General features: G+C 42.9%; 1 protein-coding gene and 1 long non-coding RNA gene across 2 annotated transcripts in view; one reads left to right on the top strand and one right to left on the bottom strand.

Annotated features, from left to right (window-relative positions):
* The window catches only part of LOC137153170 (ligand of Numb protein X 2-like), a 37287-nt gene extending 33721 nt beyond the window's left edge, over positions 1 to 3566 (bottom strand). The window contains exon 1 of the mRNA XM_067548268.1: positions 3339 to 3566. The gene's annotated coding sequence lies outside the window, so the exon portion shown is untranslated. The remainder of the gene's footprint in view (positions 1 to 3338) is intronic.
* A 7172-nt stretch (positions 3567 to 10738) lies between these two features.
* Positions 10739 to 16163, top strand: part of LOC137153173 (uncharacterized) — a 31030-nt gene continuing 25605 nt past the window's right edge. The window contains exons 1-2 of the long non-coding RNA XR_010919713.1: positions 10739 to 10764; positions 11651 to 11755. This is a non-coding gene — a long non-coding RNA (uncharacterized lncRNA). The remainder of the gene's footprint in view (positions 10765 to 11650; positions 11756 to 16163) is intronic.

Here is a 16163-nt window from a genome sequence, read left to right as displayed (position 1 = left end):
CCTGGCTCCTTCAGATGTTGCTAAGAATATCAGCGTCCTTCTTTTCAAAGGACCATAGTGTCTGGAAAACCATTCCTTACAGCAGACGTGCATGCTCTTGTATTAATCAGCCACTGATGTCAGGTGTCTGTTTTTAAGCAGATATAACATTTCCCCCCTTGAGCTCTAATTGGCTCAGCTATCAGAAGAGTAAACAGGGAATGACTTGCCTACAATGAAAACATCCTGTACAACTGCAGAAACAAATACAGAGGCTGTCTAGCAACTGCCACACCTTGTTTCTGGGCCAGGTGATCAGCCAGGCACCTTGCACTTGTCCCGAGACACATCATCACAATGTTTTAAGTGAGCTGAAATTCTTTTCTTGTAGCCTATCAGACTGTGTCCTCACTCCTTTGTGGACATCACAGTCATGGGCCCATTAATATTACCATCATGATGTAAGAAAGGCATAACAGACAATGCTGGGTTTGTAAGTTATATTTTCCAGAGAGCACATAGTTAGTAAGAGATAAGGTTTACATCACGTGTGGTTAGTGAGCTGGTAGAATCTGAGATCAAAGAAGAATCTTTACAGTTTAAAGCATGAAAAATGTGGGTCAACTGGTTGATTTTAATGGGACGAGTGCCACCACTCCATATTCAGTGCTTATAGAGGGGATCAGTGTACAGTAAGGCCAACACACTTTGCATGCACAGCAGGGTCTACCATGCCATTGTCACGCCTTCATTCTCCTCATCACAAAAGATGTCCAGGGCAGAGAGAAGGAGTGATATCACCCTAAATTTGAATCTTAAGCAACATATCAATTTTGGTCTTACAAAATTTCAATGTATTTGAAACATAAAGGCTTTCCTACACAGGGCAATCCTCAGGAAAGTTAAGATGAGAAGGATGGAAGCAGTGGAGCACTCTTTTGGACTTAAAAAATGAAATGTGAGTTACACCTGAACTACCCAAAACTTTAAAAATGTTCAAGCCAGGTCAAAGACCTGACAATTAATAATGTTTTGGAAAAGGATTTCTGCAATCTTCCATGGCTGCCCTGACTGCCATTGTCAAAACTAAGGACACTTGTTTGGAAGCAGAGAGTGTCCACACAGAGCTATAACGTGCTCTAATTTATGTGTGTAAATTTCACACCTTTAGCGTGTCCATGTAGATGCTTCCTTAGTAAGGAAAGGAAGGGAATAAGGGAAATTTGGGGGTGGGGGAGAGAGGGGTGAGGAGAGCCTCTGTTAATTCTTTTAGTTTAAAATTCTTTAACTAGTCTTCCATGACACAAACACAAGTGGAGGGCTCCAGATATTTATATGCAATTACCTCCAATGACAAAGGAACGGTGTTAACCCCACAATTGCTATCAGAGTTGTCAAGCCATGAATAATAATTAAGGTTAAGATTTTGTCATGGTTATTTTTAGTAAAAGTCAGGGGCAGGTCACAGGCAATAAACAAAAATTCATAGAAGTCAGTGACCTGTCCCTGACTTTTACTAAAAATAGCAGTGACAAAATGGGGCTGATGAGCAGATGAGAACCCGAGCCCTTCTGCAGGAGTCCAGCACCCACTGCTGCTGCATCTGACAACTCCGGGGACCCCCGATGCCCACGGTGGCAGGAAGCTCTGGGCCTCCCTGCTAGCTGACAACTCCAGCCCCGCCACCATGACTTCTGTGACCTCCATAACATAATCATATCCTTAATAATAATGGTGCATTTAACATCTGAGTCAGTATTATAGTCTGTCTCCTCAATGCTAATTTGTGTTTTTACCACAGAGTAACTAACATGCATTCGTTATCCTACTGAAAGAACATAAAGACACGGCACTGTAGTTTCACCAAAAGGCAAAGTAGGTGCTCCCCATCCAACTAATGCAAAGGAGTGATAGAATAATTTATTTTAAAAACCTCTTTGATTTTGGCAGCACAAAACAGTAAACTCATCAGAATGAAGATCATCACTGAAATGTATCGTAACAAAATATGTAGCATACATAAGAGGATGCAAAATTAAAATGCAATTAGAAATATAAACAATTCAGTAGAAAAAAAATTGGCGTATGCAATAAGAGAAGTAATAGAAGAGTAAAGTACATGTTTCAGTGTTTGCAGGATGGAGAATTACTTACACAAATAAGGATTTGTAATAAATTTTCAATTACGGTGTGCGGGGGAATTGGGGGAATCACGTTACTAGAAGTCCAAAATGGTATTGATTATTATAGGAATATATTAGGTATATGGATTCTTTGGGAGAGGAAACAGTAAACACATGTAGCTAGTGCACCCTGAAGGCTCAAACAAAAAGGCAAGAACCCAAACTGTATTTATTTATTTAATTTCATGACTTTAGGGTGCATAACTCATGATTTTGTAATTCTGGTGGTTGTCCGTCTATCTTGGCCGTGTATCTATATTTAGTAAAAATTATAGTAGAAATTTGCCTTTGCAAAGGATTTCATAGATGATACTATAGGACCCATAGGTTAGGTTTTTTTAAAGGTATTTAGGTGACTAGTGGGATTTTCATAAGCATCTAGGTGCTTTCAACCTGGCCTATAGTGAATATTTGGGAACAAATTTATAGGCACAAGTGATTACGCGAAAACACCCAGAGAAGCAAAATAACACTTGAGAAAGGCAATTCCATTGGCTGATCAAAGGAAATTGAAAGAAGATTTTTGATACCAGCCCAGAACATCAGTCAGCCTTCAAATCATATAATCCTAAAGCATAAAGGTGTGTTATAGAAGAACAAAAAAGGTAGAATGAAAAGCTGCCCTTACAAAAGCGCAGTGAAAACAGGAAGTGTTCTGCCGGACACCAGCGGAGATGTGATTGCCAAAACCACCAGCAAGGACTCCTATTTTCAATGAGTACGGGCTAGTAAAATAGAAATGAAATAGTCAGCCTGCCCTCCATCTGCACGACGTTTGCCCAGGCGAGTGCTGAAGAGTCCTAAAAACCACCTTTTAAGAAGTAAATAAAGGAGACCCTACACTTACAGGGGCTTGCCCGAAGAGGACTTCCCTGGTCAACAGAACAGCTGCTCCACCAAGTGTGTCCAGCGCTACGCGGCTGTGTGCAGGGATTATCCGAACCACTACAACTCCGTGGGGCAAGGACTGGGGGTGTGTGTGTGTAAAATACTTCCCCACTCCAGCCCCTGGGCAGCTCCCTGCAGCCCCAGCAGGCGGCCCCGAGCCTTCAGCGCTGCGCGGTGGCCGTAGGGGACGAGCCCCGGCCGCCTCCCGCGCTGGGCACCGGCGGGGACGCCCCTGTCCCGGGGCCCCTCTCTCCAGCCAGGGGCTGCGGCAGCCCGGCTGGGACTCACCTGGCGGCGCAGGCGGGGGTCGCTCCGCTCCGGCCCGGCCTGTGGCGGCGAGCGCGGCTCTGCCGGGCGGGTGGGCGGCGAGTTGGTTTCCGGGCGAGGGTGAAAGTCGAAACCAGCGTGAGGGGAGGAGGCAGCGCAGCCGCCCAGGTGTCTGCGCCCGGCCTCTGCTGCTCCCGCCTCCCACCGGCCCGGCCCATCCCCGGCTCGGCCGGGGACACCCGGCACCGTGCTGCCGTCCCCTTGCCACCGGGACACGTCAGCGCCAGGCCGGCCCCCTTCGCTTCCCCCCGAGGCTACCTGAGGCGGGCACCCGCTTCCAGGCGCTGCGCGCAACCCCGCCAGGCTGGCGCCGAGCGCTGCCGCCCGGGCAAGGTGCGCGGTGGCCCCTGGCCCTCCCCCTGCGGGCGGCGGCCAGTGTCCCTGTCCTCGGCCTAGCGCACCTGGCTTGGGCGGCGGTGGGGAGGGGGATTCCCTCAGCCCAGCTCCAGAGGAAATGGCATGTCAGCCCAGCGCCTCTCCCTCTGCCGCTGCGTGTCTTTCCCCTCAGCCGGCGGCTGGCACCCAGACGGGGGAGGCAGGGAGGAAGGGAGCTCACTGCCCTTTGCAGCCAGGTGGTTTTGCTGCCCTGTGCCCATGCCAGCGCCACGCTGTCCAGTCTCCCCTCCGCAGGGCAGCTTCCAGTCCTCCCACAGCCAGCGACTCTCACTGCACTCCTGCCACCCCCAGAAGGGTGCCCTTTTATTATAAAGAAAGGGAAGAAAGGAGCCTGGCCTGAGACCATATTGAGCCCCTGCGCACATCAAAGAAAGCCCCCTAAAGTGTGAAATCTACCCCCCAGTTCAAACCCTACTTTCACACAGCAATTGGCCAAGTACTAATGGATAGTCTGAGGAGCAGTTGGGTATCACTGTTCAGCTTGTATGTGTCTGGCCAAATGTAAATAAAAATTAGGTGTATTTGGACTGTATCCCTCTCATTCCTTCCTTCATATGCTGCTTGGCTTCTTAGGTTCCACTCCATTCAATGGGGCTATTGCTAGAGTGTAAAGTTAAACTCATGCCAACTAAGCACCTGGCATTTTTCCAGGTTGGAGCCTTAGATTTATGCTTTTTGGTATAAGGACTGTGTTCACATATGTGTGTGTGGACAGTACATAGAGTATTCTAGGGCAATGGTTCTCAGCTGGGGATCTGTGGTCCCTTGGGGGGCCATGAGCAGGTTTCAGGGTGTCCACCAAGTGGGGGTGATGTTAGACAAGCTGGGCGCCAGGGCAGAAGCCCCAAGCCTGAGCCCTGGCTGCGTGGGGCTGAAAGAGTCAGAGGGGCTGGGGCTGTGCAGGTCAGCTGGCCAGCAGGCTCGTGGAAGGGTTGTGACAGTGTAGGTCAGTAATGACGTCCATGAAAGTACCGATAGAGGATGAACACTGACCATGACATGTGCATGTGCTTGTCAAAGATACCCCCCCACATCTTGACAGAATTGTTCATCAGCACCAGCAACAAGTTTTACACTAGTAAGTAAAACAAAAATATTTTTTAATTTTGTACTTACATTATCCTTTTCTTTTCTATATTATATATGTGTGTGTTTGACTGTATACCTATACATTTAATACAGATTTTAATCTACTGGATATGCAGAAAAAACAGTTGTGGCACAGATGAGTTCTGGAGTTTTTATAGCATGTTGGTGGGGCCTCAGAAAGAAAAAGCTTGAGAACTCCTGTTCCAGGATATTCTGCAGGTGCTTAGTATTGGCTTGATTTAACTTTTAAGGTTGTCTCTAATCCTGCCTACTTGATTCTTAAACTATTATCTAAGCTGGAAACTAAGCAATTTTTTTTCAGAAAGTCTGTATTCCTGTGGAATGTAAATCCTGAGTTTTGAGCAGCTCTAGTCATGTGGTTACATTAAAAAATTGATCAGAGATTCTCACATAACACAGAGATGGAGCCATAGGAATACATAGCTACAACATCTAGTAAATGTGTACCAAGGCCCTTCCCTCTTTCCCTTCAGATCATTTCTGAGAATCCACCTGTTCCCCAAGGTATGCCAGCAACAACCTTTTGTTCACCAAACTGTACCCAGTGTGTCTTTAGACTTTAAGCTCTTTGGGGTACTTTTTGTAGGGGTTGAGAGAGAAACCTGTGGTCTAGTTTTGCAAAACTACTTCTGTCAGGTTTCAGTTCTAAAAATCAGTACCTGGGATGGGGAAGATCTGGGTTTTATTTTATCTGAAATACCAAGATTGAAAGGGATAGGAAAAGGCAGTTCACATAGAAAGTTCAGGTTTGGAAGTATTTCTGATTTATTGTTCCACAAACTTGCCAGTTGCAAGACACATGTTTAGATATGTCACTATATAAATAAATGAGTTGATTTAAGGCTGCAGTTTGCCCCTATCTGCCTCCACCCCATTTATGGATGTTCTGCATGGATCAGTATCTGGGTGGTGGAGTAGCTGAAGGAACATCCCACTGCACCCCAAGACCCGCAGAGCATCCCATCTTAAGATCATCCTACAACAATTCACGTTCTGTCTAGGTACTTATATATCCCCCATCATCATAGTATCGGAGTGTCTGAACCACCTATGAAAGGGCTTTGGGAGCAGAGGCCAATAGTGATCCATTGCAGCACAGCTTCAGGAACCATACTGCCACATGAGCTGGAGGGGTCTGTAGGCGCTTCAGAGGCACAGGGCCTCTGTAGAAACATAGAAGTATAGAAATATAGAGCTGAAAGGGACTTCACAAGGTCATCTAGTCCAGCCCCTTGGACTGAGGCTAGACCAAGTATACCTCAACCATCTGTGATGCTGCCGAGGGGTATCTGTTACCTCATACCCTAGAATGAAGAAACCTGGTCTGTGTTTGCCATCGGTCAGCTCCCCAACTCTACAGGCCGTGGGCAACACAAGCACTACCCACTAGGCCTTGTTAACCCTGCTGTTACTCAACAGGTTAGCAGTAGGCATATTCCAACTCTTGAGCCCTCTGAGTATCTCCTTTGAGTGTCCAGCCCCTTGTCCACTGGACACTAGCAGTATTCACACATTCACTGCTTCCAAAGAAACAGTACACCCAGCTTACTAGTTCCACCTCAGATCACCAGTCCACTTTACACAACACTTAGATGTGTTTATGGTGAAACCAAGTATAAGTTTGTTAAGCAAAGCATAGAGATTCAAGTAAATAACAAGTAGGTGTATTGGAAACAAATGGTTACATTTGAAATAAAATCATAACACACATTCTAGGACCTAGACTTAATTAACTAGATACTTTCGTGTCTTGTAGAGTAATGCTCACCCAAGTCCTTGCAACATTTTACAGGAAGGCTTGGCTATTATCCTTTTCAGAGACCAACACACTGTCAGCTTGCCTCCTAGATAAGGGACCCAGTGTGTTCCTTTGCCTTCCAAGGTATCCAGGTCTCATCTTTTGTCTTCATTCATAAACAGGACAGTCCACTGCTGTTGTATTTCTTCCAGTAGATTTTTCTCTCTGGTATATTTTGCAACATTTTTTGTTGGCATCTGGCTCAGTATACAAATAGGCCTCCTTTGTGAGGCAGACAATACACATACAACCGGACAGGGAGATAAGCATCTATTACCTCCTGCCTGAAAGGAACATGTCTGAAGCATGTCACCTGCTGGTGACCTGCCTTAACTCCAGGACTTTAAGAATATAATTTTCAATATAGATACATAACCTCTTAAATATAATCCATACACATTTCACAATGATTATGATGACCACTGGGCTACTGGCTCTTGGTAGAGACCTCACATACCACTCTTTGGTGAACTATTATGCATATATCTAACCCAGAGAATCCCTGTAAAACCCTATGCATCCCATGTGTCCTCTGCCAGTTGGCATCAACAGGTCCCTGGATCACACCATCCCTGAGAGGTCTTTGTCTAACCTTTGTCTAATCTTTTCCTAAATGTCATAACGGGTTAAATTTATTGTATTGTGTGTGTGCCCCGAGCCCATGTTGAGAAAGGAACAAGTAATTGATTTATATGTGTTGAATGGAAAAGTTTATTGAAGATAGTTCATTATATAGCAAGGTTTTGTAACCATCTGTTCTTATAATTGTTCCTAGTTATTTTTGTAGTAGATAAGGGGAAGTTGTTGGCCTCGAGAATGGATAAAGAGGTACAAGTTGTAAGCCCCATGGGAGAGGAGCTCAGAGGCAGCAAGAACCCTGACCGAAAAGTAACCGGTTGAACTTGGAATAGGGGTAACTTGTGAGCACAGCAGTTCCTAGGCCCAAATTTGGAAATTTGCAGTTGCTGCAACTTTTATTTGGTAAGTTACACCTGGTCAAGGATAAACTTCTGGCCTGGGGAGTTCCCAAGGAGGGACCGACAAAGTGACGTAGGAATGCCCATAATGGGTCTGGCGGACATATAGGTTGGAGTGGAGATAAAAGGGTTGTCAGACAAAGCAAAAATTAGAGAGCCTTGTCGTGAGGACCACCGAGCCTCCCCAAGGGGTACACCAGAATCGTGCCTGCAAGAGGCTCTGATCAGCCGTCTTGCCTCTCTCCAGCCCGTTGCCTTTACATTGCCTTAGAATAGTCAGGTAACTGAGCTGATAATCCGTTGGGACTTGTCCTGCAGATGAAAATACCCTGGGTGTGAATACGATAGAGGTTCCACCTGGATGAAAATACCCTAGTGTGAATATGCTAGAGGTACCACCTGGATGAAAAATTAGAATTCTAAATAAAAAGACCAGGTCCTGAAACATCTGTTAATTTTGCTGCTACTGAGTTCATCTCTACATGTGGTGAGTAGTCAATGTCAATGTTTGTTTAGGTATACCAGTTTTACTTGTGTTCCAGGAACTATTGTAAGTGTAACAGTAATAGTAACTGTTGTTAGTGTTGCATGCATAAGTCTTTTTTGTTTTTTTAGTTTTGTTTGTGTTTTAAGAATTTGTAATAGAATAAGGGAACAAGATTTGTGGTAAAATAAATTGTTTAAGTTTTTAGTTGTTGTATTAGTAAGTTTTGTGTCCAGAATTTAATCATTGTAATCAATTTTTGTCGTTTGTAACCATATAAAAAGTGAATCAGTAAAAGAAAGATTTAATTCAAGTAGTTGTATTAGTAAGTTGATGAATAAAGATTATTAAGTGGTTAAGAATTTAATTGAGTTTGCCAAATTTTTCCAGGAAGTTTGCCAACTTTTTCTAAGTTAGCATTTTCCAAGCCTCACACTCTGTCTTAAAAGGTGATATGTACAAACCCCCTTAGTGTCTTAAAGATCAAAACACGGCATTTAGGCACCTCACTAAAGACCTTCAATAATGAGAATTACCATGTTTTTACAGATCTTGTGAGATATCTGCAGTTGTATGAGCGTGGATTTAGGGTTTTACAAGGGCAAACCCCTGTGAAGTTCCATGTGGGAACAAGCCATTGGGAACTTCCATGAACATTAATGGGAACTCCATGGACATTTTTTTCTGCTATAAGGACCCATTTTCCATACAGTGGACAATCTGACCCTAGATTCTTAAAATGCAGTGAGAGTTAATTATATCTATTTTGTTCGGTTTGACTTTGGAATAGAAGTGTCCTGTTGAGTCATGGTCACTAATAGACTCAGTTGTTTACTGCAGGTTAGTGGTCTCGCCATTGTAGCTATGTCTTCATTACAGAGTTAATCTGAGTTATCTACACTGGAGTTCACTGCTGTCAAATTAGCCTAATTCAAATGAGAGTGGCCATTCTGCAAAATAACACTCAAGATGCACAGAGTGATTGGATTAGTCGTGGCTGATGAGCTGTGATAACTCGAGCTGTAGCCTATACCCAAATATGGACCAGCCAACTTGAATTAAAAACACCACCACGCTTGAGTTAAGGCTTTTTATGTGTGGATGGGACTCATGTTAAGGACAACACTCAAGTTATAATATAATTGTGCAGTGAAAGCAATCCCTCTTAACCTAGCAACACTGACACGATCAAACAGAACCTGCTCCTCTGTTTATCTTCCTCATTTGCCTCTCTTGCAACCACTTGTTGATCTCCATTCCCTCATACCACCAACTATTTTAAAAATCAGAATTCTTATAGAAAACTTTAAAGAACAGTCTATTTGGTAAAAACTGTTTTATTATCCATTCTTTTTTCTTGTTTTTGGTTACTAGGGATATTTTCTTGAAAAATAGAATGATCTTAGTTTGTTTTTATCTGCTCTGGCTGCTGACTCCCCATCTATAGTCATAATCCCCCACTTGTGACATTATAATAATTTCCATGCTGACAACTGTGATGTTACAAATAAAAAGATTATGGACCAAATTCAGCTCTGGTGTAACCAGGTGCAATGACCACCTGGTTACACCAGGATTGGATTTGGCCCTGTATGGTATAAAGAGGATCAGATGTATTTATAAGGAACCAAATATATTTGCATGGTAGTGGAATGTTTGTAATAATCCTTCACATGGATACAATATTTCACAGGGAGATTTAAAAAACAATTTAGTGAAATTCAAAACAAGAATAAAATAGATAAAGTGGGGAAAATAGCCAAATAGAAGGGAGAAGCAAAGTCAAATTACCCAAAGGTTTAATGATTAGTTTAATTAACCTTGAGTCTTCCTATCATCATCTTGTGAGAATGCACAACAAATACATGACAACAAGGCAATCATTTTGGTCCTAACTTTGATATTTTATCACAAGAAAACCCACACTTCTATCTCACATTGCAAGAATGTAAACAAACTTCGAATAAAAATGATTCCCACAACTGAAGAGTGAGGATTGTCCCAGGAAATTATAATTAGGTGGCTAGGGAAACTACCTTTACTAGAAAATGGAAAAAAAAAACAAAAAGAACAAAAAACCCCGATAAAAGACCACATGCATGTAGACACCATTGATTTGATTAATTCAGGGTCACACATCTGTTGGTCAAATTTCTCCTTTCAGCTAGTGCTTTGTTAGTTTTGCACTGTTTTATTACAGATTTGTTACAAATTAGCAAATTATCTATGTACAGTACATACAGCTTCTGTGAAATGCAGTCACTTCTGGGGAAGGGAAGTGGGGGAAGCCATGTTGCTCCAGGCACTTAAAAGAAGAGTGGGCAAAACACTAGAAAGTTTAACATAGAAAATCATCTTGCATTGGACAGTCATGACTAAGAGGTTTTTTCCCTCTCTAATGTCTATTATGCTGTTTATTGTTAATATTATATTACATTAGTTATTAATAGTGCTGGAGTATTTGGGCTGATAGGTCTTTAAAATGTTTTCATTAGAAGTAAACGATTGATCCTCTGTTTATAGAAAAGCATGTGCTGGTAGATAAAGAAAGGACATCTGGCTTCTCTCAGCAGAGGAACCCATCTGGCTTTTCTCAGCAGAGGAGGAAACTATATATTTCCTGTAAGCACTCATACACTTAATTATAAAAACTGAGGAGCATAAAATGAATAGCTTGCGCTATATTCTTTTTTAGCTTACTCCAGTGAATAATTTTGATGGCTGTTTTGTTATTTTTAAGTGATGCTTGCTCTTCAGATGTAGCAACTGTCTTTTAATGAATATTGATTGAAGTATGTGAGAGTTTGGACAGGGATTTCAAGGGCACTGGTATTTGGCCCATAATGCTGCCATTTTTACATATTTAGGACTTGATCCTGAGTGGCATAGTGTCGCCTTAGATGCTTAGAAAATAGTTTTCTCCCATTTCCATATATATTAACTGGCATTGACTATATTTGAACCAAAGGCAGGAATGTAATATGTGTAATGATGCCCCAGTGAAGTGCTACTGTTATATCAAATATTGATTATTATTAGTTAATTGTGTGTGTGTGAGTTATGGAAGTTATCATATTATGGTATGAATGGGTCAATGGCTAAGGGCCTCCTTCAGTGACACGATGCGCACTGCAATTCCCATTTGACTTCTCCTGGTGCTGAGGGTGTTTAGTACTTCTGAAGATTTACAAGCCTCTTCAAATTTCATTATTTTTCTCAAATGGCAAATACACGTAGCTCTTATATTGCCATTCCACCTGCTTTGTGCTCATTTCATTATTCCTCCCAAAGATGGGTGGGGGCGTGCATGCATAGCTTTCATAACTGGAAATTTCTTCAAATATTTGGTGTATGCATTCTGTATAATTGACATGCCAGAATGACACAAAGGGTCAAAACAGGATATATAAGATGTAAATGCAGAAAGAATTTGACTCTGAGCCTTCTCTGTTCTAAATCTTACTAAACTAATTCTGTTAACCTTTTTTTTTTTTTTTTTTTAAATGAGCATTGTGAGTATTTTAGACCCCAGAGTCCCTGAACCAGTGACTGCTTTGCTGCTTGGGTTGAAAGCTCTATGTGAAACAACCAGCTGCCAGGATTGGCCTTAAATGTAAGCAAACAAAAGGCTAGCTTGGTTCCTGCTCTTTCTGTAGACTCTGCAAATCATAGGCTGCTCTGTCTGCTTCTCTGACAGTTGAGACAGAGGGGAAGGTTACCCAGGGGGTGATTTCATGCTTCTTTCCCCAAGAAGAGGCTTTTCCCCACCCCGAAGCTCTAAAACAAGTGTCCACTGTTCGGTTTGAGACTGTGCCAGCTCACTCTCTCTGACTGATCAGGAGTTGCAGGCAATGTGCACCACTATGTCCCCAGTTGTAGGCAAACTTACTGCCACTGATGTATAGCAGCCTGGGCAATGAGTGTATCAGGGTCCTGGAGTCTAGAGCATGGAGTGATATTTCTGGATTTGTGTTCGGGTCTTGCACATTATTTCAGGATAACCATGGACCAAATTCTGCTTTCAGCTACATCAGTGTAAATCTAGAGTATCCCCTTGATTTCAGTTTGTGGATTTGCAGCGACCATTCACTTTGACCTCTCTGAATGCTAGTGGATGCTCTTTGGGTGACCATAACACCAGACCTTTCCAGTGCTACAGGATGTACTGCTTGGGTAATTTGAATTTCAGACAGATTATTTACAGAACAAAGGATGTCTGTTTTCTGTTTGGCCACACACAATGGCACTTTTGTTTGCTAAAAAGATATTTGCAATCAGGAAACTAAACCAGAGACTTGGTTGGTGAATACCACCTTAGAAGAACAGCATCTTTCAAAATAACAGTTCTTTCTGACTGTATTCAAGAGTCCCCCAGCTATACAGATGTGGCATTTTCCTATCATACATCACATTGTGCAAAGATGAATCCAAGTAATTATTGTGTCAAATCTTATAAAGAAAAGTTAGCTATCATCAAGGGACTATTGTATTTTGATAGCTATGTAGGAAATAATTAAAGTATAAAAATGAAGATCATAGAAACCACAAAGGGGCTTATATTTCTTCTTGAACGGGCAGGTTACACCCACCCGTTCTTCATCAGTGGATTTGTGGAGGAGATAATGGGGCCTTTCATCCCAACAGATCCCAAAACAGGGGTGCAACCATTATTTTCCTAAGGAGGGGGCCCCGGGAGAGGACTCCTCTCCAGTAGGGCACTTGTCCCGGGGTGGAGAAGATGGTGGAGTGCAGGGTGCATTGCGGGCATGGCATGGCTTGGCTTGGCACACAGTTTGCACAAGGCAGAGCCAGCTGCAAGCAGGTTTGTAGGGCTGCAGCCAGGGAAGGAAAAGCTGAGATGTGCCAAGCCAGGTGTCTGATACCATGCAGGGGGAGGTACCATGCAGCCCTGCAGGCCCCAAGCGCCCTGCTCCCTGTGGCAAGACCCAGCATCCATTCTCCAGCCACCTCCCACTGCTGTCCTGCTAGGGTGGGGGCTCAGAGAAGTGTTGGGCCTCCCCTCCCTGACTGCAGCACTGGGACTCTGGCAGAGGCTTTCCCATTGGGCAACCTGTTACCTCCTGTGTGGGTAGCGGGTCCCTAGCCATGGGGCCACTATTGTCTCAGGCATGACTGGGAGGGAGGTGGCATCTGCTGGGTCTCCACTCAGAACTGGCCAGGAGTTTGGAGGGGGTTCCTGGCTCCTCCCCCTCATTGCATCCCTGTCCCAAAGCACTTTAAACACATAGAAAATGTATTCATAGGAAATGCTCCACTGTCCAGTGAAATGCAGCCATCTCTGGGGTGGAAGATGGGGGTGATAACATATAGCAACACTCCACAACACTTTAGGAAAGCAAGTAAAGAAGAAGCTTGTTGTCTGGGGATATTAGGTAGAATGTAAGTACTCCCTTTTGAATTTGTCCATTTCTGCTGTGGTTGGTAACTACTAAAAGGGGCTAGCACACTTGTGGCAGGGTCATAAATAATAATTAATTATACTAAGAGCAGCACAAATTGGAAAGATTTGAAAAGAAGAATGGGAGCTAGCTGGAAGGCTCATCAGGGGAAAATTTAACATGGATCCAATCCCACACTAGGGTGGTTAACCCAGCCAATTATTCTTCAAAACACTATGTAGGTGAAGTGTCACATTTCTGGTAAGGTTCTGCAGCCCGCAACATGAAAAGGAAAAGTCCTGAGGAAAACTGAGATCCAGATGGTAATTGGTATGTCCTGCAGCTAGGGCTCCCTATGTAAAAAAAGGGCTAAAAATAAACTTTCCTAATTGAATGAGTGGGAAGCCATTGCCAAGATTGCCTTGGAGCAAAGATATCCAGTAAATAGGATTATATATTAACAAAATAATCTACTAAAAGTTCACTCTGTAACATCTTTGAGAGACAGCAGAGGAATAAAGGGTGTAGCCATTGAAAGTCCCCTTATATCCTGACAAGTGATTCTCTGAAAATGCCACTGTGTGGTTCAGTGTTACTTGCCTCTCACTGACGTCAGGTAAAATTTGTTCCATTTCCAAGGCAAAAGTTTAATTTGCTAGCTTCTAATTAAAAGACCTGAAAACTCTCCCAGGAGAGATGGAACTTGTCTTTGTGCCTCTTGCAACTTCACTAGCTATACAGGGAAAGAATGGTGTTGTGGCTAACACACAGGAGGGACAGGAAATTAGGGTTCCATTCTCCCCACTCTGACACGTGTTGCATGATCTTGGGCAAAGCCATTTGTGTCCCAGATTCTGTAAAATGGTGATGATGATACTTCCCTACTTGCAAGGGCCACTCTGATATTAGTATTTGCAAATCACTTTGAGATTCTTGGATGGAAGACATGACAGAAGTGAAAAGCATCATTATTATTTTTTATTAGAGCTGGGAAAACAATGCAAAACAATTTATATAGCTGTTTACTCAAGTTTTTTTTTTAATTAATTCTGTCACCACCTGGCCCAGTTTCCCTTTGGACCATTAGCAGTCTGTTGTGAATGGACTCACCACTGAATCCCATCTGCTTCTAAGCCAGCTGTGTCTGGGAAGAGACTGGTCAATGTTCCGAGCTCTAGGTCTGCCAGGCACACTCCCAGGTTCAAACCTCTTCCTTGGGATGTGGTACTCCGCAGTTCTGCCGCTCCTAAACTCCTGAACTTGATCCCTAGGTCTCCCAGCCCCCTCTGTTTGCTTTGATATGCTCCTTCAAAGTTGTATCTTCACTATGGTCACCCTGGGTTTCTCAGTTTAACCCCTGTGGGGAAAAAGTGGCAAGATGACAAGGAATACCGGCCTAGCAACAGAATTTATTAACCTCAGAAATTTTACTCTTAAAAAGCTCTAGAGAGTTACAGATCTTTGTAGAATAGCAAATATCCTTGTATCCCCCTCCCCTGCTGTCTGTTCTCATCCCTTCTATGAATCCCAGGTTTTGTCAGGGCTTCAGGCTAGGCAGAATCCCTCCTGCCTTTTGTGTCTCTCCAGACAATTCTTCCAAGTGGCAGTGGATGTCCGCCCTCCAGAGAGAAGTACCAGATCCTTCGTTAAATAGTCCCTTTCACTTTTTTATCATAAGCCCATGCTAAAAAACTCCAGGCCCTTCCCCCAGTCAGGTTTCTGTGTAGAGAGTCCATTGCTCCATGGGGCTGTTGAGACTATCAAAGTTGATGTCCTACATTGCTCTGTGATGACTTCTCAGTTATAATAATTCAATTAGGTGTCAAACACCTTTCCTGGGTTGAGCATCTGTCTGGACTGTATTAGAACGACCTGCCTTGGACAAGGTCAGGCATATGTTCAGCGCCAACACAAAATGGATTTCCAAATCCAAAACGGAGGTTGCAACACAAAATGGAGTTCACAGTTTGACCTGGTCACATCCCACTCCATCACAATTTCTTTAGCCTTTTTTGTGTTCACTTTCCATGAACATTCAAGTCATCAAGTTTTATTGACACAAATATTTGCAGAAACCAAACTTTATATTTTTAATTACTAGTATTCAAAACAAGTGATTTTATATTCATCCAATCAGGGAGCAGGGGCAATCCTGTGTGATTTTATTTGATCCATCATGAAGAAGTAACAGTGCTTAAATTTCATATATTTATGAAATATGAAGAGATTTTGTTAAATAAGATCAAATAGTGAGTTAATGTAAGGAATCTTTATGGATATTCAGCAAGCAGAAAAAAGAAGCTATATTTGCAATCTTACTAATTGTGAATAATTTGTTCTGCTCTAATTATAAAGATTCTGCAACTGGAACTTAGCAGACAATTTTGGTAAAAATACATGAGCCAGAAATATTGAGCACCTACCATTCCTATTACTAACGTTCCTCTCTCTCAAATTAGATGCACTAGTCCATACAAGGGGACAAATCTCTAAGTCTGAACTCAGCAAAATTGCTGTTGACGTTGTACTAGTATGATTATTAAGATAGCGGTTGCAAGCAGACAGATGCGGAGGAGCATTAATTAATTTTAAAAAATAACTTCTTGTCCCTCAAATTTAAAA

This window comes from Emydura macquarii, unplaced genomic scaffold (assembly GCF_026122565.2).
Source record: "Emydura macquarii macquarii isolate MOO-44397 ecotype Brisbane River unplaced genomic scaffold, CSIRO-AGI_Emac_v2 contig_1253, whole genome shotgun sequence".
NCBI lineage: Eukaryota > Metazoa > Chordata > Testudines > Chelidae > Emydura > Emydura macquarii.
The sequence above is the reverse complement of the archived record's forward strand: the minus strand, read 5'-3'. Positions and strand labels throughout refer to the sequence as shown.